Source organism: Canis aureus, chromosome 10, assembly GCF_053574225.1.
Source record: "Canis aureus isolate CA01 chromosome 10, VMU_Caureus_v.1.0, whole genome shotgun sequence".
Classification (NCBI taxonomy): domain Eukaryota; kingdom Metazoa; phylum Chordata; class Mammalia; order Carnivora; family Canidae; genus Canis; species Canis aureus.
The window spans coordinates 19,654,075-19,680,041 of record NC_135620.1 but is presented as its reverse complement, the minus strand read 5'-3'; the positions used below and the strand labels follow the sequence as shown (position 1 = coordinate 19,680,041).

At 36.7% G+C, this 25,967-nt stretch overlaps 1 long non-coding RNA gene across 2 annotated transcripts in view; it reads right to left on the bottom strand.

Moving 5' to 3' along the window:
• Window positions 1–449: 449 nt before the first annotated feature.
• Window positions 450–25,967, bottom strand: part of LOC144321604 (uncharacterized) — a 193,306-nt gene continuing 167,788 nt past the window's right edge. Inside the window, exons 7-8 of one of the 2 annotated variants that reach the window (XR_013387204.1) lie at window positions 5,138–5,259; window positions 450–929 (exon numbers count right to left, since the gene is read on the bottom strand). This is a non-coding gene — a long non-coding RNA (uncharacterized LOC144321604). The remainder of the gene's footprint in view (window positions 930–5,137; window positions 5,260–25,967) is intronic. The other variant, XR_013387209.1, reaches the window with a different exon arrangement.

Genomic DNA, 25,967 nt, shown 5'->3' with positions numbered 1-25,967 from the left:
TTTAGCCCAGCATGGGGCTTGAACTCATAACCCTGAGATCAAGACCTGAGCTGAGATGAAGAGTCCAACCCTTAACTAACTGAGCCACCCAGACATCCCTGGATTTTTTTCAAAACAGAAAGAAAGTGAGTATGAAACATACTATCATCCAAGATAATGCAATGCTAATTTTGTCAGTAAATTTGATTCTTGTATGTAATACAATGAAATAGGCTGGTGGTGACTTCTGGAAAGTTCATCTACCATTGTAAAGTTTCTTGTTTTATAGTATTGCTAACAGACAGTCAATATTTACTGGGTGCCAAGGCCCTGTGAGATCTCCTGATGTAGCCCAAGCATGCAAATTAACCATGACGAAGGAAGCAAGAGATTCTGTGTTTTCATACAGCTCACAGGAGGAAGCACTCACTGATCCACATGTATATGCAAACACATGACAAGTGTTGGTATTTATCCAAAATTTAACAAGATCTATATTTCCAGTAATACTGACAATTGATGCTTGTAGGTAAATTTGAACAGGATAGCATGAAAATTTTCACAGAATAGGAAAATTTGTGAGAGTCTATTTTTAAACATGTGAAAATTTTCACAGAATAGGAGAATTTGTGGGAGCCTATTTTTAAACACTGCATGTATACCTTTGGTGTGCACTTCTTTCTTTTTTTTACAGGCCTCAAAGGACAAATGATGAATTGTGCAGTTTACTTCTTTTCCTAACAATATTGAATCAACAAGGTAGAAAGTCAAGTTATTTTAAAATAACTTTTATAATCAAATCAGTGGCATAGTGATTTGTGTGGGTCATGTTCCAAAAAGAATATTCTAGCAACAGAGTCTAAATTTCTTAGCAGAGGAAAATTAATTAGCCTACCAGTCATCCTTCATTCAAATTGTGTGATGAATATCCTCTTTGCTCTGTTTGTCCCCTAGAACAGAGAAAGATTCCATTATTCTTGGCAGATTAAAAAATAGTATCATAGAATTATGTTTTTCAAATGCATTTATTCATAAAACTGAGATGCAGAAGCTTGCAGAACAGGTTTTATAAGATCACATGAGCTGTAAGAACATTTGCCGTATCAGACACTGTATGAGCCATGTCTACAAGGTGATCTTTAGAGGCAAACCATCCAATGCCCGAACTGGCACCAGAAAGGTTTGAAAATATCAAGGAGTGACAGCATGATGGAGCATAAAAGGACAGGTCCTTAGAGTCATTCTGAAAAATGGGCCAAGTGCCACAAGCTTCAGATTTATACACACACACAACCCCTAGACGATCTCTTTCTGTGAAACATGGGCACAATAGTAGTATACGGCTCCTTCACAGTTTGCTTAATTAGGATATCCAAAAAGAAAGGAAAGCTGAACTACAGAAAGCTAAAGAGTCCCTACCAATTTACTTGTTTTCAGAATATGCCCTGCCTTAAGTTATTGCTTCTTATGGTGACTTTCTTCTGCATTCTTTCTTAATCCCCTATAGTTACTTATCTAACCTGACCTACTCTTCTGTCAAAAGCCAGCCTAAGTGCTTCTCCTGAAGAGTCTGACAAGATTCCCTAAAGTAGTAATTACTTCTCCTTCCCAGATATTTTCCTGGGGCTCTCCAGATACCTTTGTTATGGCATGTATTATAGATAGCTTAAATCCATTATTTCTTATATGTGTGTATCTTCCACCGAAGTGGAAGCAACCATTTTAAAATTTAATTCTAATATTTACAACAGTTCTAATATGACAGAATACATTTGAATAATAATTCTGGCAGAGCTGAAGTAATAGATGGGAATTGTTTGCTTTAGGTAAGGTTCATTAGAAAAAAAAAGCTAGTAGACTATTCTTCAAACTTTGTAGAGCACACACACAAGGAAAATGAGCAAATAAAATGCGTACTTGAGCTGTTGATTTAGTTTACTTACCTTTTATTTTTAAGCTACAAATTTTAGAACTCAGCTAATTAAAATTACTGATTCTTGGGTTAAATATTTTCTTTTTGGAACATGATATAAAAGTTAGGGAAGTAACTAATCAGATGTAAAGTTTAAGTTAAGAAACCCAAGTTTTGAACATATCTTTGTCATTTGTTTAAACTCTAACTCAACATTATCAAAATGTTTACCAAATGTGCCAGGGTTATAAATGCAGTCAAATGTCAAAGTTTGTATTTTGTTCTCATCTCTTTTATTTCCATATAGAAAAAATGCTGTTTAAAAAGCCTTTCAGTTTACATTTTTAAATGACTTCAGAATTTTAAAGACTTGTTAGATAAATTGCTTTTAAACTATAAAACTTTGCATTCCAGACCAGAAACCATTGTGGTACATCTGCTTTCTGATAAAAGGACAGAGTTATATCAGGATCAAATTACGTTACCCTTTTCAAAACTGCTAACAAGAGGGTAATTACTATTCTGTCATTTTCTTTCTCTATCCTGCCTCTTTGTTTTTTCACTTTCTTGCTCTCTGTCTCCCAGGTCAGAACATAAAATAAACACAATTTTGTGACTACCTTCCTGAATCAATTTCAACCTTTCCTGGGAATCAAAAGCATGAAACAGAAAACACTGCAAGAAGTATTTCACTTCACTATCGAATCATTTTATATTTCTGTGTATTATATCTCTAAATTATATTTGAAAAATCTACCATTTCAACTGTGTTACAAGTGCTTGATAATAGAGAGAGGCCAATGTAGATAGATAATTGTTTAAACAGATTTAATGAAATATAATTCATATACCATAAAATTCACTCATCTAAAGTATAAGATTTAGTATTTTCAGTTTATTCACAGAAATATACAACTATCACGATCTAATTTTAGACCATTTTCATCACCCCTAAATGCGACCCTATACCCAAATAGCTGTCTTTTCCGTTCTCCCTTCCAGGCCCCAGTAACTACTAACCTACCTTTTGTCTCTATGTATTTACATGCTTTGGACATCTCCTATAATTATACAATATGCAGTGTCTTATGACTGTTTTTTCACTTTCCATGATATTGACAAGATTCATCCATATTGTAGCATAAATTTGTAGTTTGTTTCTGTTTATGGCCAAGTATCATTTACTGTCTGGATATACCACATTTGTTTATATGGTCATCCTTTGATATGAATTGTGTCCATCCTTGGATGATTATGAATAATCATTAGTGTATGAGTTTTTGTTTGGACATATGTTTTATTCCTTTGGGATAGCCAGATTATTCAGAGGATTTTACAAGAGAGTTCATGTTTATAACTCTAGTTTATTGGAAATGGTATAAAGAACGTATTCACAAAGAAATAGTATGAAACTATAAAGAACATGTTCACAAAGAAATACTATGAAACTTGACTCCTTTTTTTTTTACACAGCTCGATGTAGATATCCTATATAAAATTTGACATTCTGTGTAGACAGAGCAGTGATAGTGCCATTATTGGTTTTATTGCTAACAAGAGTAAAGTTCAAAAGTAGTGAGAAAAAACAAAGCAGGCAAATTAAATTACAACCTATTTCCCTGCCCTTTTGTCATGGGCACAGACTTGGAGTCATAGCCAGATGGTCTAGAACAACAAAGTTTTCATGATGTTGGTTGAATTGTATCTCCACAATATTAATTAATTTATAATGAACAATAAAGGAAAAAGAAAGAAAGAAAATCAGAAGCAGAACAGGGCTGATTCCAATTTAAAAATTAACATGTGAAGGGACATGATCCAGAGTTAACCTAACAGACAACTGTGGTCACAGCTCAAAAACTCAGTTACAACTAGGGGCACCTGGGTGGTTCAGTCGCTTGAGCATCTGACTTAATTTTGGCTCAGGTCACGATCTCAGGGTCCTGAGATCAAGCCCCGTGTCTGGCTCCCTGCTCAATGGAGAATCTGCTTGGATTTCTTTCCTTTGCTCCTACCCCTGCTCAAACTCTCTTTCTCTCTCAAATGAATAAATAAATCTTAAAAAAAAAAAAAAAACAATACAAATAAAAGAACTCAGTTACTTCTGGAACCCTGGTATCAGTTCAGCCACTAAGACCACTAAGACAACGGCTGAGCTCTTCATGTCTCTGAGCTGCAGTTTCCTTTCAAAAGGAAAACACTGGACTGGAAAATGATGAAATAGTCAGGTGGAATCCGCACTCAATGATTTAGAGCAAAGTGTTTACAATATCCCAATCGATATCCAAACTATTAAGAGAGTCTAAACAGGCAGTTCTGTTCCCCACTTGACCTTCACAAATTCTCTCTCCTTCTCCAGAGCTAGATCATTTACATATTTATATAAATATGAGATTCCTTTGAATCTCAACACAGATTCAGAAATTGTTAAAATTGGAATCTCAGTAATCATTGGGTAAGTGATGCAAGACTCATTTTACTGATTGTAAAAATCAGTTATGATCTGTGCAAGGACATATCCCAGCGACTGGGGACTCAAACCTGGACAGGACACCTGGCTCTTCCAATTCCATCATGACACTTTTCCAAATGATTCCTGGGAGCCCCCTGATGCAAACGTCTATAGCTGCAACTCTGTCTCCACCACAGACAGAAAGGTACAGTTGTGGTTTTCTTTTTCTTTTAAATAGAAACAAAATATCATTTACTAGCTACCTATTAAAAACAATAAGCCGCTGACAGACACTAAGGTTTTAAGTAAAGGTTATCACTTGCTAAATTCTTCCTTTCTTCAAACACCTGCACCATCAATCAATGCAATTCTGGATGAAAGAATGGATTCTTTTTTAAATCACTCATATCGCTCAGGGAGGTTGATGTAAAGATCTACCAGTGATTTTTTCCCCCTTTTTTAGAAACCTTCAGATGTGTCCTTTATTGATGTTACTGCTATTGAAGAAAAGAGCAGTAACAAATTACTTGGCTCTTAGTAGTCACCTTCCCATTATTCTCTGCAGGCTCACACTGTGTTTGTCATTCATAACAACTTCAATAATCTGTAATGATCATAGTTACTGATGTGTTCACTTTTTATTTATATGTTTACAATCTGCCTTCTTAAACTAAAATGTTCATTCTTTGGGTGACAGGAATTCTGCTTGCTTATTCAGAGATTTCAGCAATGCTTAGCATAATGCCTGGTTCTTGGTCAATATTGTTTGCTGAATGAAAGATATTAATACTTACACCAATAAAGAGTATGCACAGGAAGCAGCGCACACTCCATAATTTTCTGCATTTCCATGAATGTATGATATGTGTAGATATGAAGACTGACATCCCAGTATTTTAGATGTTTCTAGGTCAGCCTGCGGGCAAATGAGTTACATTCTTATTAGTAATTTCTATACATAAAGATGATGTTATTGACTTACAACCCATTATTAATAATGTAAGGCAGTACAACTTCAATGTCTAATGGATGAAGCATATCTTATCTAATAACATAGGTCAAAGAATCTAACTTTAGAATTAGGCCTGCATTCAAATTTAGGTATGCCAATTCTAGCCTACATCATCTTGAGTCAGTAAATTCATCTCACTGGGTCTCTGGACTTCAGAAATACAGATATATAATATTTTCTACAAGTTCCTGATACAGCATGAAAATACTCAACTTGTCACAAATATCTTCATTTACTTCCAGAATTAAGCTTTAATAATGCTACAAAATTAGTAATAATCAGCACTGAATACAGTAGGGGTCTGACAGAGGTACTTATTTTTACTATTATTGACTCATGGCAACCTCAAAGATTCACACTATATAAACAAAAAGCAATCAGGCCAACCTGGTCACACTGTGATCATATGGCTTCACTGTGAGCAGCACTGAGATTTTTAAATTAGTCTTTATCTGCCCTGAGGGCAAAGACTCCTTGTGGATTGACAGGACTTTGGGAGTGTTATCATCTTTTGCCAACTTTTGTTTGGTCCAGCAGAGTGGGTTTCAAAGTAATACAGCCATGATGATAAACGACTGGCTTAGTTACAGAATTCTATTATCAGCCTTCCTGGTTTATGTTTTGCCAGCTACAGCATAAAAAGTGAGAGATGTAGTGAGTTCCCCATCATAGAACATGTCCAAACACAAGCTACACAGCAAACTGGAAGAGGACAATGGTGACAAGGTTCGGTCTTTGCTGCTTTGTTTTTAAACCCCAAGCACACTAAGAGTAACATGTAGAGTGTCACAAATGCTCTGCAGTGGTTTCTCATACGTGTTTAACTTTTTTTGTTGGAAGTCATAATAAGATTGCTAACTGATCCATAGGTGCTACATGTGTTCAGGAAATCCTAATCAGAAGCACAGAGGCTCCTGTAAGACTAAGGATTCTGTTATCTCTGACTTCTCTTGGCACTTAAAAATTTCCAACTAAGTTTATAATGCAGTATCTTTCCAGGTTATCTGAAGGAGAATCTTTTTTTAAAGAGTTTATCTATTTAGTTGAGAGCAGGAGTAGCAGGGCAGAGGGAGAAGCAGACCCCTGCTGAGCAGGAAGCCCAATGCAGGGCTTGATCCCAGGATCCTGGGACATTTAACTGACTGAGCCACCCAGGCACCCCTGAAGGAGAATCTTTCGAAGTACTTTTGGTCTTCTAAGGACTTGTTGGTCCTTTACTAAGGCTCGTGCTGACCAACCGCTCTGCTGGTCTTCAGTGCTATCTCACTAACCCCACAGTGAGTCACTTTGATTTTCTCCTGCTAGATAATGTCGAGAGTTAGTTTGCCCAGGATGCCGGAGAGTCCTATATTCTAGTGATAATTTCCAATGTCCTTTTTTCTATCAGCCCTAACAGCCCACTCACTTTTTACACAGTTATCCTAGAAAACAAAGTAAACACCTTCTATGGGTCCCAGTCCTTTACTGTAGACTCTGGAGACAATTCATGTAGTAGGAGAATAACAAATACGGTGTATGTGATGGATGTTGCAAGAGGCAGAGAAACCTAAGTTCCAAGAGCAAGTCATAAAGGAAATCATTTCTCTTTGCATAGACAGCGGACAGTTTCACCTCAGCTTCATTCAGGAAGTGAAAACTTAGCAGGAATTCTCTATCAGCTATCACTCCTGCCCAAACCCACAAGCGTCCTGCAGAGCCAATGGATCAAGAACTCGGGCATGCCAAGTTGAGTGCTGGAATCTGCTAATAAAAATCAGTTAAAGAACACCAATTGTTCAAATTTGGGGAATTTTGCAAGCTGTTTGCTAAACATGGTCATTATTAAATATCACATAAATTTAGTTATAATCAAATAAATTATGTTAAATACAGAGATAATATTCAAACCTTATAACTTCCCAGTTATTTTAATACAACTCTTAAGAATGCTTTTGAGGTAATTTATGCCAATTATATATGAATAGTAAAGATACTAAATAATTGTGTGCTACTCTCCATCTCTTTCTGACTCCTCATACGGTGACATCATGTTGGTAGCTTGAATTTGGCCGTGGTAGGAGCATTTATGGCAGGAAAAATCAGCAGACACTATAACTTGAGTTTTTATTTATTGTTTTGTTGATCATCTGGGCTTAAGAAAGTGATGGAGAATATGTTTATGCAGATTGCACTTAAAATATGTTGTAGTTATAGCCATTACATTGTAAATAGAGAAAAAAAAAACTGAGTCAGAAGACTTCCAATATTACAAAACTGTTTGCTGATTAAGCCAAGTTGCTTATGTCATCGACTAGCAAGTGAAGTTCCGACATATGCCATCATTGCTCATGTTCATCTTAATCACTAATGTAAATAAAAATATCATTAACATTCATGTCAGAACTAAAGCTGTTTATCAACTGCAATCATAGCTTGGCTCCAAATATAACAGCAGTTTAGCAAAAATCAACAAAATCTGTCTATTAGAATCTATCGGCTATCTTGAATTTATAAAAGTATTGCATGTTTATTTTACTTGTAAACTGCATGCTGTGCATGTAGATGATGTATGCTTTATGTCACTGAAATATACTGAACTTAATGTTTATAGGTATACATGCACAAATATATGTATATGTGCATATTATACAGATATACTTTTTCCCCTCATGGAGAGCAGGTGAGCAGGTTGTTAAACACTTACAGATGTACTACAGTGCATATGTGTTACTGCGCCTCATTTACCAGGCAAAAAGCTTAGTGAAAGTTAAGGGAGCCATTTAATAATTTAAGAAAGGAAGTTACATGACTAGCTACATGTTGGAAAACTCCATTTAACTGAAGTAAGGAGGAAAGAAAAGAAAGAAATTTAGGAGACGACTCATTTAGTTCAAGTAAATAAATATTGGGGACCTTAGGTTAAATCAGAAAAAAAGAGTTGGATCTGAGAGACACGTTCCAGGTAGAGTTGTAAGAACATGGAGGCTGATTAACTGTGAAAGAGGGGTGACAGGAATCCCACCTCAGACGCGCAGCTTAGAAGAACAGACAGGAAAGGAAATGAGGAGATTAATAATCTAAAAACCACACACACACACACACACACACACATGCTCAAAATTTAGGGGAAAGGATTTATGAGCTTAGTTTAAAGTTTGAGCTTATTTCAAGTTTGAAATACTTAAGCTATTTAAACAGAGTTCCCTGGCTCATAGGTGATGATAAGAGTCTAAATCACAGGAAAGGGATCTGCTTTGGATTAGAACATTTTGGAGGCTTGGTAAATAGATGGTGGAAGAAGACATGAGTTATAGAAGAAGCCATGAAAGAGAATATTAGAGTAAATACCAGGGCATCTGGCTGGATCAGTCAGTAGAGCATATGAACTCAAGGGGTCATTGAGTTCAAGCCCCACAATGGGTGTAGAGCTTACTTTCAGGAAAAAAAAGAAGAAAAGAAAAGAAAAGAAAAGAAAAGAAAAGAAAAGAAAAGAAAAGAAAAGAAAAGAAAAGAAAAGAAAAAAGAAAAGAAAAGAAAAGAAAAGAAAAGAAAAGAAAAGAAAAGAAAAGAAAAGAAAAGAAAAGAAAGAGAATATATACCACAAAAAGGGAAGGGAGACAAGATTCAAACCTTAGAACCACCCATATTTAATGGGGAGATAAGGAAGGGGCTTGATAATGGAGATGAAGAATAAAGATTAGAAGAGAATCAGGAGAGAGTGGTACCTCAGAAATGAGTTTGAAAAAAAGCTGTAACCACAGGTGTTAAGTGGAGGGGAGAGTAAAAAAAAAAAAAAAAAAAAAAGAATCCCAAAACCAAAAAACAGTTTCACTGAGGACAGTGGGCTGATGTTAGATTATCTGCTGCGCCAGCTCTAGTAGGATTCCGTTTTGGTTATCAATTGCTGCATAACAAACTACCTCCAAAATTAGAAGCTTAAAACAACCACACTTTATAGGTTCTCACATTACAGAGGGTTGGCTGTGTTCAACTGGGCAGTTCTGCTCTCCATGGAGTCTGCTGAAAAGCCCAAGGTGAACTCACTCTCATGAGGTGGCTGAAATGGCTGGGAGTCATCTGGGCCTTCTCTCCCATTGGAGTCTCTCATGCTCCAGGAACAGCCGGACTTCTTTAAATGGCAGCCAGTCTCCAAGACAGCAAAATGGGAACCTACAGGGTCTCTTAAGGTCTGTCTCATACATCCCAGAACATTACTGCTGCCACATTCTACTGGTCAAAGTAAATCACAAGTCTAGCCCAGGTTCAGTGGTTGAGACCATACACCTCACTGCTTGATGGAAAGAGTGGACAGCATGAACAGGGATGGGAAAACTTGTTGGTAACTGTCTTTGTAGACATTCCATGTATTCTTCTTTGGTGTCAAGTATTTCTAAATCTTGCCTTCCCCTTATTTTAGTCCAGGCAGCTCCAGGATTAATGTGATGCTCCATTTTCATACAACAGAAACAAAGTGAGTTTGTGTATCTAAGACCCACAAATGAGCTCCTATCTAATGCAGGACTTAAGGGTTTTGGAAATGAATACCTATGGCTAATGGCAAGATCTGGATTAGGATGTGGGCAAATAGCCAAGGAAGAATGAATATGCCAGAGATCCTCATCTATGTAAAGCTGCAGAAACACAAACAGAGCTTACTAACTTTCCCACCCAAGAGTCTGAGCACGAACGTCCTAACAGCCTCATTCTATTTCTTGCTTCGGCACCCAGACATCTTTTGATCACTTGTGGCCACGAGGTATCAAATAACTGCAAAGGGGAGTGGGGACTTTTGGTATTACAACAGGCTCTTTGTCCACATTGAATGTGCCCCAGCAATACCTTAGTATGCAGAGAAAAACTGTAAACAGGACAACCTTTTGCAAGACAAGTTTTCAGGACATTTGTTGGCCTCGTTATGTATCTCTATGCCACATCACATAGTCTAGTGGATGAGTCCTTGTGCTGAGCATGCATACACAGATGACTAGACTTTTGAGGGTTTTTTCCATGCATTTCTAAAGTAAAACAAGCTCTGAAAATCTAGACAGATAACTGGAATCACTGTTTTGTTTTCTATTTTTGGCTTTCAAATGTATACAGTCAGGCTGATTTTATTATTTAGAATCATTTCTTACGAGTAACTAATTTCCGTAACAATAAAACAGGTCTGTAACACAAATGATTTGTACATGTAAGTATTGCATGATATATGAAAGCAAACAGACTAAAGTCATGATAAAATTCCAGATCCATAATTGTAGTGGTTTAATTGTAGAGTCTATTTATTCAAGTCCCTAATTATCATGGTTGGATATAGCCTAGGTGGCTGTGAAATCTTGAACTACTCAGAATAAGATTATGTTAGGAGTAACAAATTTTTACACACACACACACACACACACACACACACACACAAATCACTTTTTATACATTATACAAACAAGTCAATATACATGTGTAAATTCATAACCCTGAATTTGATGAAAAGAGAACCTTACTGGCTTTGGTCTAATCTAGTCGGGCTGGCTGTGGAACTGTGAGCTAGTAATTTAACTGCTTTGGAATGCACTTTTCCATTGCTAAGAAAAAAGCGAATAGAAGTAGATTATTCCAGGGGTCCTTCTCCAGCTCTAAAATTCTATCATTCCCTGGTTCTGAAAATGAGTTAGAAGTAACCAAACAACAACAACAACAACAAAATACAAGTCCTAAGAACAGTTTAATCTTTGTACAGTATACATTGCTAATTCATTTTATAGGCCTCAGAGGATCAGAATGTCAACATTAGAAGATTAGAATCTCATTTCCAACCAAGTCCCAATGCATCTTTCCCAAGACAGCTCACTTTCTGATAGAGGAATATCAAAAGGCAAAAATCACTATCCAACCTTTCACATGAAGAAGATGAAAAATCATGACTTTTCAGAGGAAATGTTTCCACCACAGTCACACTTCACCTCTTATAAAGCCAGACTATTCTAGATTTTAAACATGCAAAGGTGCTCACTATGTTGAGCTGGATTCTCGTGTGTTACAAAGACTTTAATTCTACTTTCATTGATGCTGATGGCTTTTGCCATTTTTTGACTACTACCAACATAATTTTTTTAATGAAGTTGTGTAGAACAAAAAAGGAGAGTTTGGATACTAACAAAAGAAAGCAGAGAACTGGCTATGGAAAGAAGGAGGCCTTCTGTTGGAGAGCCTCCAACTCTGAACCCATCTGTTTAGGGCGCCGTGGAGATGAATAGCACCTATGGACTTTGGAGTCACACAGAGCTGAGTTTGAAACCCAGATACACTACTTACTAGTTTCATGTTCTTGGGAGAATTTCTTCGTAGCTCTAAACCTATTTTTTCTTGGAATAATATTAGCAGCAGTATTATGGGCTCTTATGAGTGGGGAAAATAGATTGAAGGAGGGCCTAGCTCTGAGCTTGACATTTATGCTCAAATATCTATTGTTGTTGTTATTCTTATTCTAAGTACTACTACTCCTACTACTACTCCTACTACTAACATCATCATCATCAAAGCTGGATTCAATCGGCCTTTCATTAAAAAGTCAAGTATTGAGACGCCTGGGTGGCTCAGTGGTTGAGCTTCTGCCTTTGGCTCAGGTCATGACCCTGGGGTCCTGAGATCAAGTCCTGCATCAGGCTCCCTGCAGGGAGCCTGCTTCTGCCTCTGCCTGTGTCTCTACCTCTCTTTCTGTGTGTCACTCATGCATAAATAAAAAAAAACTTTCAAAAACAGAATATCAATGAAATATCATGAATGCTAATAATGTAACATTTATATATGTCTAATTGTCATTATAAAAATCATTACTTTGATTTTCTATTATTTTATTTTGGTGTGATACCAACACTTAACATGAGATCTATTCTCCTAACAAATTTCACTATTTTAGATATATCATATAAGTAGAATTATGCAGTAATTGTCTTATGGTGACTGGCTTATTTCACTTCACATAAAACCCTCAAGTCTTAACCCTGTTGTTGCATTTTGCAAAATTTCCTTCTCTTTAAAGGCAGGTGTGGTATTTCACTGTGTGTATAGACCACATTTTCTTACCCATCTGTCAGGGAAACTGAGGTTGTTTCCACGTCTTGGCTACTGTGACTAATGCTGCAACAAACATAAAAGGGCTAATATCTCTTTGAGATGCTGACTTCAGTTCTTGCAGGTCAACACCCAAAAGTGTGTTTGCCAGATGATGAAGTAAAACTACAGGCCACACACTGCCAAAATAATGCCTAAACTAACCCAGGATTTTGACTCAGAATATATAAACAACATCTGTATCAATCAAAACAATAATCAAACAGAAAAGTGATTGAAAAACATCAACAGGTATTTCACCGAATCAAGGCAGATGAATCATAAGCCTACATAAAGAAGCTCGGCCCTACAACTATCAGAGAAAGGAACTTAAATCTATAATAAAAGTCAAGTTGATATTCAGCAATTTAATAGCAATGAAAGTTAAATTAAAACCTATCAATGTGGGCGCCTGGGTGGCTCAGTAGGTTAAGTGTCTGCCTTCAGCTCAGGTCACGATCCTGGAGTCCTGCGATTGAGCCCCACATTGGGCTCCCTGCTCTGCGGGAGTCTGCTTTTCCCTCTCCCTTCCCCCCCTCCCCCCTCACTTATGTACTCTCTTTCTCTAATAGATAAAAATTTTAAAAAATAAAATAAAATAAAATAAAATAAAACCTATCAATGCAGGGTGCCTGGGTAGCTGAGCTGAGTAAGCATTTGAATCTTGATTTTTGTTCAGGTCATGATCACACAGCATAAGATCAAGCCCCACACTGTGCTGTGCATGGAGCCTGCCTGTGATTCTCTCCCTCTTATTCTGCTTCTCTCCATGCCACACCCCACCCCATGCATTCTCTGTCTAAAAAATGAAAGCAAACAAAAACCTATCAACTATGTATGTCCTACGATGAATGGGATTGTGATTGACATAGTTTGTTGTGACAATTCCAATAAAGATGAAAATGCACATTGGCACTTATTCATTGAGGTTGACAGGAAAGCTACCTACTGGGATGCAAAGGAAACATTTCTTAACATGAATAAGGAAAACATATATTGTAATTTTATTACCCATTAAACTGAGGTGACTCATTTTATTCAATTTTATCTCTACCATATATCACAAAAAATATTCAAAAAGGAAACAAAGCAAAAATAAAATTAAAAATAAAAATAATTACTATCTATGTGTTTGCCTATGGATGTGAAATAGAGCAAAGATATTAGAATTAACTATTACCTGAGACACCTGGGTGACTCAGGGTGTGGTCCTGGAGTCCCAGGATCAAGTCCCATATCAGGCTTCCCTCAAGGAGCCTGCTTCTCCCTCTACCTATGTCTCTGCTTCTCTCTCTGTATCTCTCATGAATAAATAAAAACCTTTTAAAAAGAATTAACTATTAATTGATAGGAATTAATAAGATAAATAATTATAAATATTTGTGACACAAGCTATACCAGTAAGGAAAGATTTTAATACTAGTGAATGCAGTGTCTATTAACAGCAGTGAATGGGAGGAATCACCACTGCTTTTTTTCTTTAGTAAAGAAAATCCTCTTGGAGAGCTTAGACAAGTACTCATTACATATTTAAGTTCTCTAGTCACTAATGCAATATACGATTCTTATGAAAATTTTTTTTCATATAGAGAAGCATATAATCAAATGTTACCAAAAAATCAACTATCCAGAGATTATTCCCCTCTTATTCTAGATTATTTATATTTCCATTTTTTATTTTTACTGTCTTTCACTGCATATATATACTGTTCTTTAAAGTACTGCATTCTAGGGACATCTGAGTGGCTCAGTGGTTGAGCATCTGCCTTCAGCTCAGGTTGTGATCCCAGAGTCCTGGGATCGAGTCCTACATTGGGCTCCCCAGAGGGAGCCTGCTTCTCCATCTACGTCTCTGCCTCTCTTTGTGTCTCCCATGAATAAATCAATCAAATATTTTAAAAATAATAAAATAAAATACAGTATTCTATCACAACAATGTATCAAAATTAATATGCTTGATAATTTAATGGTGGATATATACGGCTAATATTTCATTATGGACAACATTCTGAAAAACGTTCTTATAGATTTAATTATATACTAACTTTGTTTCTCTAGGAAAATTCTCTTAACTGGAATTGTTGGGACAGTGTTGATCCTATTTAAGGCTGTTGATAATCTGTGACAAGACTATTTGGAAGTTTCTTTGAATTATTAGAAGAATTTTGGGATGGAAAGGGTCTTCTAGATCATTCCAGCTCATATTTACTTTTCTTTTTCTGAATGTCATACCAATTGCTACATGTATATTTATAGGCATATAGAATATTGTCTGTCCTGACATTTAAATATTTCATGCACGTGATTCTTAGGTCTACAACAGGGAAAATGTGATTGTAGATAACATCATACAAAGTCTTAAATGCATCACCAATCACATGCAGAGCTGTGCTGTGTAGTGTGTATTATGTACTCAGTATGCTCAGTACCTCAATAAATATCAAGAGAAGTTAGAAAATGAAGACAACTCAGAAGGAGAACCAACTGATGACAGGAAATATTTCAGTGAAGACTTTCCAATAGCTAACAGTATGAAAAAAGAGAATAATACTTGGGTGGGTTTTTGGCAAATAAGATAGAGTTAAAAGGCTCTAAATGGTACTTTGCAGTTCTGTCTTTCTGCTAATCAAGAAATGATATGCCTCTTTTGGATAAGAGAGCAGACTTAACTCTACCAAAGATATTTAATTCCAGAAGAATGGATAAAGTAACCAAAGGGAGAATAGAGAGAATGAAAAGGAAGTCTGGGATCTGGCCTTACAAACTTCCAAATTTTGTAGCACAGATTAATAAGGAGAAGCTAGAAATGCATAAGAAAGAACAGTTAACAGGTAGAAAGGCTCATAAAACCTAATAGAGGAGAATATTTTGAGAAGAACTGACAGTGCACTGTCAAATGCTGCAGAGAATCTGAATAACCTCAGTTTAAATAATAAGTCAAATAGGATTTGGAAAAGTGGTAAGAACTGATAAGAACAGTTACAAGGTATTGGAGGCAGAAGCCAAATTAGAATATATTGAAGCTTGAATAGATAATGAGGAAGAGGACATATTCATGCATTTCCCATAAAGTTTGGTTACAAAAGGGAGAGGACAAAATGGAAGGAGAAGTGGATCAAGGGGACTTTTGTTTTTCTAAGAAGTGTGTTCATTTCCCTTTCAGAATGATTTGCAGAGAGGAGAGACCAGTGAATCAGGAGGGATGGGGTGGTAAGAATAAGCAAAGTCCTAGAGACAGTGAGGAGGAGGGATCGAGTAGTTGAAGTTGTGTTATGACATGCTCCAACAGCACTGCTGTGGGGAAATGTTAGTACAAGTTTTTCAACTGCAGAAATGTGCTAATTCTTTCTAGCTTCTAAAATCTTCCATGTAAGAGTAAGCGAAGCTTCCTCAATGCACATAGTCAAAATGAGGTCTACAAATTCCATTGTGAGCATCTGATAGTGAAAGGCTCAGCAGAAGTGCAGTGATAAAGATCAAAGTTGAAACAGTACTGTTAATAATGTGTATACCTTTTTTACCATTCCTGGAGAAATTGCAGAAGCAACTAGGATAAACGTGAAGCAATTTTAAGCAGACTCTAGGGCTACAGCCGGAGAGTAAGCAAAACAAATGTCCATTATATCAAGATCATGTAAAGTACTGTGGACACAGAACAGATGTGAAACAAATTCACTTTGTTTCAGGAAGCATGGCAACTATACCTACTGAAATAATCAGGCCAAAATCTTCCCGAAAACACAATCCATGAAAATATATTTACTCACATTTCGTATAACCTAAACCAGGGCTTCAGCGGTTTCCAAAATCTCAAGAAGTTCCTCCTCTTATTAATGCCATAGAGTTTTTTGCCGTTTAAAAATGAAATGAGATTACATGTGTGAGAGTATGTAAACCAATGCCTGGTACATAGCAGGCATTTAATAATATGCTAATTAAATCCAAACCTTTACCCCAAGGGAAGTAAGCCAAAGAAATAAGGGCCTATGACATTTGAGTCTTTATGAGAACTTCTGTGGTTAGGACTCTAGTAAAAATATTTCTTTTGGTTTTACTTATCTATTAAGGAGACAAAATAGTAAGTATTTCATAAAACCATAATACCAGGGAGAAGAGAGTGAATCAGCAAAATGGGACTTTTCAGAGATTTGAATTGAACTAATTTTTGAGCATATCACAGTTGGTGTGGGCTAGTGTTCTTGGTTAGGCTAAATGGTAAATAATATTTCATTGAGCCCAATTTATAGACTTGCCTTTCTAAGAATAACACTTTAGTCCATGTATTTCAACTTAGCTTATTGGAAACAAAAAAGCACCAATCCCCATTAACTATCAATATCACTTTGAAAAAGTGTTCAACCAAATTTGCTTTAATAAAGTGAATGAGCAGGCTTCCTTATAAATCTGAAAACATAACCTTAATAAGCCTTGACTGTCACTAAAATTTTATGGGTGACTTTCATGCATCCTCAAGCTGTCTCCTATATATTTTATATTAAATATGTATTTTTGACAGTTAAAATTACAGCTAGAAAATATTCAAAGACTTTAGGGTTTTAATGAAATACATCTCTTCTCAGCTTGTAGCTTATCTTCTGATTTACGAGCAGGAGACTGTATGCTTTGAGTTATTGCTTTTGTGCCAGAGAGTATTCTAGTTCTAAACAATGGACTTTCATTGCTACAATAGAGTTTATATGATGTCATTGGCTGTGGGTTATCTTAGTCTTAAATTACTAAAATGTGACTATAATTAATTGTTTCAATGTATTTTTCTCTTTTAGAGAAAGGACAGAAAAGTTTATGCATCATGAGCCAAGGGTTTACCTGCTGACTTGGACGCATAGGGGAAATTACACTCATTAGGAAGAACAGTGGGGGCATGAGAGAGAGACGACAAAGATCTTCGGAAACCAGCTCCCCGCCATCCCCTTTGCTCTGACTCAAGAGTCTTGCCAGAGGCAGGGGACAATACATTCACCACTCAGCCTACGTATTAGTGAAAGACATTTTATGTAGCTTGATGAAAAGATGCCTGAAAGACAAAGTGACAAGCCTTCAAATCCCAAAAAGTTTCAAAACGTCAACAGAGTTCTATGAACAAGTGGTGTTCTGAGATCAGATGCCACCGTGTCTTTGACATCTCTTATTAAGAGAAAGAGGACCTAACTGAGGAATCACTGTGTTAAGTCTATTCTCCAGTCACAAAGGATGTGAATCATCAAGGCACAAAGCACTAGAGTTCCTTGTCTTGCAGCTGCCAACCTGGCGTGAACTGAGCGACATCTTCTTTGAAGTTATCACCTCATCAGTATTCAGTTGAGCTGACGTTTTCCTGGCATGCCCTATGCTCCTGCTTAAGCTCACACTGGGAGGGGAGGCACCTGATTATAAATGAGAGGGCTGAAGGATCTTCTTTAGATGTGACAGTTTGAAAAGAATGTTTGTGGAAGTGGTTACTTGAGAGTAGCCTCAAGGGCAAATTCCAACAAAATCAACTCTAACACTTAAAATTAGAGGCAAAGATTATTTAAACAGAGTGAAGTGACCATGGATTTGAATGTCTTGAAAGAATTTAAGGCATTTCCCAGTAAGTTTAAAGAAGTTTGATTATTTTTCTATAATTAGAAGGAAACATGGTAGGAAAGATCACCTATTCCATCCTCAATTTCCTCTTTTGTGGAGCAGTAAAATCTCTAAGCAGATGACAAATTTTTAAAATCTCATTGCTGAAAGCTGTTACCTAGCAACTAGTGACTTAAATTATCAAGGGAAAAAAACCCTACATTCTAAGACAATTTGATACTCTAAGGACAATCAGATTAAGAAAAAACAAAATATTCCTGTATTTCTCCAGTATAGTTTCTCAGCGATATTAGGCGAAAATACCTTTGAGCAAAAATATAGAAGATATTCCTCAAGGAGTGCCTGGCTAAGCATCGGACTCTTGATTTCAGCTTGTGATTTTGGGGTTGTTAGATCAAGCCCTGTGGTGGGTGCCAAGCTTCGGAGTCTGCTTGGGAGTTCTTTCCCTTACACACGTGTGTGTGTGTGTGTGTGTGTGTGTGTGTCTGTGCACGCATCCTGTCCTCTATCTCTTGCAAATAAATAAATCTTTAAGCACACGAAAAGAAGATCTAACTCAAGCCATACCTAGAGCAGACCCACTAATCCACTCTGTAAAGATAGGTGATAATCAAGAAAAAGCTACACCACAGAATTTATGATTCTCTCTGGTATCATTTTAGGTACAGAGGGTGATTTGCATTTACTTACCTAATAAGAGCTTGTTGTAAGAATCAAATGGTGTTTAACTAGCAATCCACATTTTACTGTTAATTGTCACGTAGTCTCAGCATCAGATTTAATGATCATTTCACATTTTAATCATAGAGTAATCTCCACTCACACCGTCTTCATTTGGAATGTTCTAGGATGACTTAAGAAGCTACCCCTTTCTTTCCTATCTGCTTCTCCTGCCCGTCTTTTTTTTTTTTTTGACTGACTGACTGACTGACTTAATTAATTAATTTATTTTAGAGAGAGCGAGCAAGTGAGCAAGCTAGCCAGAGGAACAGAGGGAAAGAATCTCAAACAGCCTCTCCGCTGAATGTGGGGCCCAAGGTGGGGCTCCATCCCATGACCCTGAGATCACAACCATGAGCTTATGACCTGAGCTGAAACCAAGAGTCAGATGGTTTAACTGACTGAGCCACCCAGGTGCCTCCTCCCACCCATCTTTCATCACACCCTTTGGTACCCATGCTCCCTATACTTGAGCAATCTCCAGCCTCCTGCCATTACTGAAGTAAGCTTGGTCCCTCTCATCAGAAGCAGCACACCTATTCTTTCTGCTCACATCTTCCCCAGTTTGCAGGATAATTCCACTTCACCTTCCATCATTCTACCACACTTTGTCATGGGTTTTCACAGACCCGTACAAGCAGGACTAATCATTCCTCTCCCTTTAACTCACTGCTTGGTACCTTTATTAGGGCATTTATCATATCTGACTCTAATTATTATTGGCAAGGTCAAATACCATGTTATTTTCTTTACCCCTTGGTGCCACCTTTATTTCAATAGTGATACATGGGGTGATGTCATGATAGTGGGGAGTCAGTTGCATTGAATCAGAATCCAGAAAGATGTCCAAACAATCCCTTCCCCACTCCCCACGTATCAGGGGAGTGTTCCCTGGATGGTCTCCTTGAAGCCTCTATCACCAGGTTTAAAGTAAGGAGGAAGTCTGTTTCTAGGCTGATGGAGCCAGGGAGAAAAAATTCCATAGCATTCCAACATACCTCTGCTAAGACATTCTGGAAGCTTCTTCAAACTCAGTTCTTTCATATGTTTATTTGGGATAGCATTACAAAAGTGGGGGTTTACTTCTCCAAGCCTCTTTTAAAAGGTGTAAGGCACTTAGTTTTCAAGTGTGCACAGAGTTGCTAAAGACTTTAGTTTCTGACCTTTTGAGGCTTTAGCTAAAACTAGGACAGAGAGCTATTTAGAGAAACAAGTTACCTCTAGGCAAGAGTTCTACACCCAAAGTGAAATTTGAGAGCACGTAAAAATTTGAAAGCACGTAAAAATTGCTCTGTCCCCCAAGTAGGCAGAAAGTTAAAACTAGTGGGCCTACATAATGTCTCCCTGCCTGAAAATGTACAGCAGAAGGCGGTGGGCAGGACTGAAGGAATGCTCAGAGTTCAGGTCACACTGCATCCCACACATGTCCCCTCCACTGAGCAGCATTATGTGAACCTGGGACTTCTTTGTTTTGAATGTCTTTCTTTAAAATGAGTACCTATCAACATACTGAGAAAACTGTAACAGACTTTACTCCTAGAACACTTTCCATAACTTTGATAATATTCCAAAAACAAGAAACATAACTAAACATAACTTTATTTAAATACTCATTGAATACACTCATGCGCAACAGGAAAACATTGAGAATTCATTCTCACTTCCACGCCATTCATGAAGATGACTCACAGTGTCATGAAGATCTTTGAATTTAGGATTTTCAGGTTAATGCCACAAAAAAGACAGACATCCCTCATCGGGCCACATATAATTGGCTTACATTGAGTGAACTGTCATAAAATGTCCTTCTATTAGCAATCTGTGGCATGTGTTTCTAAAACAAGAGTTCTTTTGAAGTTGATACTTCTTGGCAGAGAGGCATTCTTAAGTGTGCACTTAAAAAAATTGGTTACTGTGCCCATTTATATCCTGGGGCAAGAGGGCCAGCATGATTTCATACCTGAGGGATGCTGTCTTCTTCATTATGCATAAGTACACTAACCCCAAGATTCTTGTTACCATAACAGCTATAGATCTTTTTTTAAAGTGATTTCTCCATCAGATGACTTCTTTAAAAAAAAGATTTATTTACTTTAGAGAGAGTGGGGGAAGGGAAGAGTAGAGGGAGAGAGAATCTGTAAGCAGACTCCCCCCAATTAGTGGGAAGCCAGACATGGGGCTCCATCCCAGGACCCTAAGATTGTGACCTGAGCCAAAATCAAGAGCTATATGCTCAAGTGACTGATCTGCCCAGGGACCCTAAGATCTATAGATCTTTGTAATAAAATGTAGGTACATTTTAGTCAGTGTGTCATATTTATACCAAATCCCATACAGGCTTTGCCTTAATGGTCTCTTAAGTTTTTTTTTTTCTTTATAATTGTGATTTTGGTGACCAGGAGAAATTGGGTATTTAGTTTGAGAAAATTGAGTATTTTAAGTGTTCATCATCTTCTCTGCACATTTTTATAATAATTCACCAGATAATTTCAAGCAAAAGTACATATTTTAATAAATCCTTTTTCTTATAATACATTTCCTTTAACTCTGATACTTGCCCTAAACCCTGGCAGATACGTGCTTATCTCCATCAAATGGCTTTGGACTCAACTGTTTAAAATGAGGAGGGGTTGGGAGAAAATGATTCACTAATTGCTTAAAGTTTTTATACGTGGATTCGTATTCTCTCTCACACATACCACTCCTTAGAACATACCTATCTTCCAACTATGTGTTTTCTTAGCCACTATAATATGTATATATTTATTGTATATTATTAAATTATATATAAACAAATATATGAAATAGAGACTGTTTAATCCATTATCATTTTTACACCATCTCACTCTATTTAGATCACTCTCATTTTTACCATTTTTGTTTGTCATTTTACCACCTGATACCTCCAAGCTTCCTTCTGAGGTCCTGCATGTTCCTTCCAAAGAAGTGTTTTTCCCTCCAATGGTAAGCTCCACTAGTGATAATTCTTTCAGCATTTTTTTGCCTGAAAATATCATTTTTTCAGTTTAATTTTCTAAAGGCACTTTTGCTGTATATGGAATCCTGCTGGGCAGTTATTTTCTTTCAGCACTTTCAAAATATGGCTCAGCTATCTCCCATTTTCCATTGTTGTCAAGAAATTAGGTTTTAATTTAACTGTTGTACATTAGAATATAATCCTTCAAGTTTCCTTAACCTTCTGATTGCTTTTCAATTTCCTCTGTCTTTAGTTTTCATCAGATGCTGATGTGATTAGGTGTGGATTTTCTTCTGTATTTACCTTGCATGTTGTTCATAGTCTTTTTGAAAAATGGTTTATAAAAAATGATTTCTTGTCTTTCCTCGGTTTTACAAAAATATTCATCTCTTCAAATCGTTCCTTCCATTTTTCCTTGGCCCTTTAGGATTCCAACTACAATTATGTTAAACATTCTTACCCTGTCCTCCATGTCTCCTACAGTTTTCTTTCCTTTGTTTCTGTGCATCATTCAAGATGCCTTAGCACTTACACTAAAATTCTTATTCAGCTGCTTTTCATTTATTCTTCAACCACTCACTGAGTTCCTCATTACAGTTATTTTATTTTTTACTTCTAGAATGTCTGTGCATTTTTTATAGTTAGCAATTTTCTCCTGAAAATTTTAATTCTGGCTATTATCACCTTATGCACAGTATAATTATTTCAAAATTTGTTTCTGATATTTGGAGACTTTGCTGGTCTGTTTTTACATGTCTTAAACCATTTGGGCTGCTATAACAAAATCACATAGACTGGGTGGCTTAGAGACAATTTTACGTCTCACAGTTCTGGAGGCTGGGAGTCCAAGACTGGGTGTCAGCATGGTTGGGTGAGGGCCCTTTCCTTGGTTACAGACTTCTCAGTGTATATTCACATGGAAGGAGCTTGGGAGCTCTGTGAGGTCTCCTTTATGAAGGCGCTAATCCCATTTATGAAGATTCCACTCTCATATAATCACTTCCCTGAGACCTCACCGACTATGACCATCACCTTGGAGGTTTGGATTTCAATGTAAGACATTTGGGAGGACACAAACATACAGAACATAGCACTATATTCTATTGTTGCTGCTGGTTTTCAGTCGTGCTGTTTGTCTTCTCATTTGTCTGGTTTTGTTTGGATGATTGATTGATTGATTGATTGATTTTATTGGGAGAAAGAATACACATGAGCAGGAGGGAGGGGCAGAGGGTAAGGGAGAGAGAGAATTTTTTTTTTTAATTTTTATTTACTTATGATAGTCACACAAGGAGAGAGAGAGAGAGAGAGAGAGAGAGAGGCAGAGACACAGGCAGAGGGAGAAGCAGGCTCCATGCACCGGGAGCCCGACGTGGGATTTGACCCCAGGTGTCCAGGATCACGCCCTGGGCCAAAGGCAGGTGCCAAACCGCTGGGCCACCCAGGGATCCCAAGAGAGAGAATTTCAATAAGGATCTATGCCCAATGCGGAGCCCCATGAGGGGGTTGGTCTCACAACCCTGAGATCATGACCTGAACCTAAATCAAGAGTCAGATATTTAACTGACTAAACTACCCAGGTGCCCCAGATTATCTATTTGAAACGTTGTTTGGAGAAATAATTTGAGACCACATATGCTGTCATGTTCCAAACATGGCATCTTGCTTCAAAATCTTTTTGTTTTCTTTCTGCTAGCTGCCGGGGCACTAGAAATCTGGGATTGCCTCAATCCACCAGACGATCTGAGATTAGTTGGCTCTGGGCTCTAATTCCTGGAAAGACCTTTTTACATAGAGCTCACTTTCACCCCAGGGTGGAGCTCTTTTCACCTAATAAATGAGAAGTTACTCAATTCCTCTTCTTTGGAGGTTCCTGGACTCCAATCTCCATCTCCTGGTCTGTACCAGACTGTCAAAGTACTTAATTGACCTTTGAGTACTTTGGCTCTCCTGACCCGAGTGGCATAATTAGAAGGGAAAGTCAATCCCAAATTCCAGGCTTACTATACTGGGGCTCTATTCTATCCTAACTTCTGGTCTGATAAATTTTAACTCTCTTTTCCCACCCTCCAGCATTTTCAGAATGCATGAGTTTCCCCCCAGATTCTCTAGATATTCTCATGAGAGTTTGGTCCAAATTATTTTATCTACTCTGTTAGAAACAGAAATGCCTTCAATAATATTTTTAGTTACTTATATTATTATTTAAATATCATTTGTGATCCCTCACTTTGAATATCTGACATTTGATTCACTGCCAAGGCATTCATGTATAAGAACAAATGAAATTTCTTCCTCCATTTGTAAAACTGTGATCAACAGACAGTGATTATATTTTTATGGAAATAGGTAACATTTCTAACTATCTAGAAAATCTATTTATTGGAAATATTCAACAGAGATTACCTAATAAAAAATGGTTTCTAAGTGAATATCCATTCACTTAGATCAGCGTTTTCCACTCATAAGCGACTTTGGCAAGTTTTTTCTTCATACATATTATGTAATTTATTATAATAAATTCATAATATTATGTAATAATAACACTTCTTTTCATGCATTGTTAGGGTTTAAGTAATGTATTTACAGTATTTCTCACAAAAATAAGAAAGTCCCTTCTTTTTCTAGAATTATTAGATTGCTTTTTTCTTTTTGTAACTCTCTAAATGACACATTGTAGGAGAAAATTTTTATTTTGGACATTGCTTCAAGCCAATTCTCTGTCATTATTTTCATATCTTAAAAAGTAAAAATGAATGGTAAACACATTTATTCACTAGCTGGATATTCTCTTTATAAGGCATATCAATATTGATAATGCTCTAAAGTGTTGCCACAATTTCCCAATGTTCTCTCTCTAATCTACCACATACAACTTATGAAAGCCACTTTTATTTGTGGGGTCTCAATTATTGTATTGTGGCATATTTTTTACAGAAGAAAGGAAAGAGTAAAGTTTTTAAATTCATCACTTTTTTAAACAAAAGTGGGTAAACATGGTATGGGTCACAAAAGTGGGCAGGTAATACATCTGTAAATTTCAGAAACTTCAATTTAGGATATGGTGAGAAATCATCAAATTTAAGAATGCATTGCAGAATTCAGATGGTAGTAATTATTAATAGTACCCTCCCAACGTTTAGGAATAATTAGAAGAATCTACTTTATATCTTTATCTTTGAAACAATTCCATAAACCCTGTGGAAATATATTTCTAGTTACAGAAATTCTTGACCTCTCTCATTAATAAGGTTAGTCACTTGAAAAGCAACGTACACAGTAAAAAAAAAAAAAACAAAAAAACACGTCCTACTCTGTCTTAACACAAAAAATAAATTTACTCGTACTGAGTGCTAACTGTACCCTGGGCAGTAAGAACACTTTTACAGGTACTAAATCATTTGATGCCCAATATAAATTTGTGGTATCTGACTTGTGAACTGTGCAAATTGATTAGAAAATAAATAAATATAGATAATTTCCAGACATAGCCGTTTTTTCAAATCATGATTTTCCTGGCTCTTCTGTAGTTTGATTTTTGTTCAAGTCAATCACATGCCACCTAGTGATGCGATAAAGAATTGCAACTTATTATTTATTAATAGACATAATCCTACAATGGATACTTCTCCTCTAACAACTTTCTTCTTTACTCTTGCTTCTCTTTCTACCCCGCCCCCTACCCTTGTTGAAAGTCAGTTAATTATATGGTAGGAATGTAGGCCTGACCAATGACACATGCTTGCCACAGGCAATTCTAAGTAAGTTGTGCTACTAATTAATAGATAAAAATCTCAGCTTTGATAGTCACAAAGAAAAAAGGAAGTGAGGAGAAAAGAAGTCAGGGGAAAATTTTAAGTAAATATATTGACTGTCAATTACAGCTAGACACAACACAAAGGAAGTAACTTTTAATGTATTTTGATCTTACTGTATATATAAGACATAGCTGTATATCTTGTGTTACTTTACCCATCCCTTCAAGAAATCCTATTTAGACATTCTCAGATTAAAATTTTCTCTCAAAGGAATAAAAAAAAAACTCTTGTCTTTACTCAATATAAGCAGTGTTTCATAAGTTAGCTGCCTTATCTACATCTTCCTATTTTTCAAATCAAAAAAGAACATATCTGATTACAGATTGAAAGAATAAAAATGCTCGAATTGCAAAATCCATGTAACAAGGTAATAGACTTGCTATGTATATTTTCCCAAATATTCCATAGTGACCCTACTTGAAAAA